Source organism: Camellia sinensis, chromosome 8 (genome assembly GCF_055761805.1).
Source record: "Camellia sinensis isolate YWXY chromosome 8, ASM5576180v1, whole genome shotgun sequence".
Taxonomy (NCBI): Eukaryota; Viridiplantae; Streptophyta; class Magnoliopsida; order Ericales; family Theaceae; genus Camellia; species Camellia sinensis.
The window spans coordinates 51,404,298-51,405,767 of record NC_138968.1 but is presented as its reverse complement, the minus strand read 5'-3'; positions in this window follow the sequence as shown (position 1 = coordinate 51,405,767).

Here is a 1,470-nt window from a genome sequence, read left to right as displayed (position 1 = left end):
CCAGGCTGACTCGAAATTGCAGTGATCGCAGGAGCCGAAGATCATGACTATAGGCCAACTGTTGACAGCGGCGTTAGAGAGGCCAGAGAGGCTGTGGACGTAACCGGGGCTGGAGAGGTGAGGAGGGTACCAGGGTGGTCAGTGAGGAAGCCGTAGGCGAAAGTGGTGTAGTCGGCGGATTGCTCGTTGTAGAAGGAGATTAAAAAAAAAGAAAAAAAAAGAAGGTGCTGTTCTGGCCAACTGACCGAACGACTGGTTGGACGTTTGGATAGATCCAATTCCAAAATTTAAAATTCAAAAACTCTACTATGCCAAACATGTTCTGAAAATAATTTTCAAACGTGGTATGGAATCAATTTTTAAATACTATATTCAAACACCACTGAAATATGAAGGTGGAATTAAACCAAACATAGTCAAAGTTTTCTCCCTGAAAAAATTTGAAGACAAATGGTAATTGGTAATGTAGTTGGAGGTTGAACAGTTTTCAATGGATGAATGAAAAAGAGACAAAGAAGAGGAATAAAAGAGGGCAAAGAAATGGAAGAAACTGAAAGGAGAGGAAATCTAATTTATAATGGTATTGAAGAGAAAATTAGAAAAAGAAATTAGGGTAATATAGGCTATTTACATAAGTTATTAATGCTATGTTTAGATTGAGTGATTTGGAGAGAAAAAAAAAAAAATTGAGAGATATGTATTTTTCTTACTTGTTTGGATAACTTACGTGGAGGGAAATTGGGAGAAATGGAGAAAAACTTATTTCTCTTGTAACTTTCATTTTCAATCTTCTCAAAAGTGGAGAGATTGTGAGAGAAAAGAAACTAATATTTTCAAAATACAAATTTTATCCCTATAAAAATAAAAGAAATAAAATGATAGAAAATATAAAAAGATTACTTTGATAATATAACATAAAATAATTTTTTTTTAATTTATGAAATCTAACGAAATAAGAAGGAGAGAAATCATAATCATTTATTTTATTTTATTTTTTACTTATCCAAATAAGAATAAGAGAAATTACAATTATTTCTTTTATTTTATTTTCTTTTATAATTTAAGTAATCATTTCATTGCTTTTTTCTCCTATTTTGGGCTATTTTGGGAAGTTGGCTTTTAGCCACTTTTTTTGGTTTGTAACAAAAGCCAAAAGTTGGCTTTTTTGTCTTTTTTTTTCATTTGGGAAGTTAGTTTTTAGCCAACGGTGAAATTATAATTTTACCCTCATAGGTCAAAATGTGTTACATAGGTGAAGTTGTAAATATTTTAAATAAATGGGGGTAATTTGGTCATTTTATTATGATTTGACATCATAAACAGACATTAATAAAAAAAGTCAAAAGTCACTTTTTACTAACTTCCCAAATCATTTTTCTAAAAAAAGCTAAAAACTTAATTAAAAGTCAAAAAAATCACTTTCTACCAACTTTCCAAAACAACTCTTCGTGCATTTCAAAATTAGAGGGG